Raw genomic sequence first — 227 nt, 5'->3', positions numbered from 1 at the left:
GGCGTACGCCAGCTGCTATACACTCTTATAGAAGATGATAGCTTCTCTATTTATTTCTGCAGCTCGAATTATTTTCCCCAGGAGTAGATTGAAGAAGTCGCACGATAGAGAGTCTGTGAAATGTATTATAGTTTCGGCCGCCGAAATAATTTTTTTCTTGTTTTTCGTTTTTTGTGTGTACATTTTTGTTCGCTAATTTTTTTTCTGTTCCTTTTTGTTTTTTTTTA

The sequence above is a fragment of the Bactrocera latifrons genome, unplaced genomic scaffold (assembly GCF_001853355.1).
Source record: "Bactrocera latifrons isolate USDA-ARS-PBARC rearing strain unplaced genomic scaffold, ASM185335v1 scaffold_255, whole genome shotgun sequence".
Classification (NCBI taxonomy): Eukaryota; Metazoa; Arthropoda; class Insecta; order Diptera; family Tephritidae; genus Bactrocera; species Bactrocera latifrons.
The sequence above is the reverse complement of the archived record's forward strand: the minus strand, read 5'-3'. Positions refer to the sequence as shown.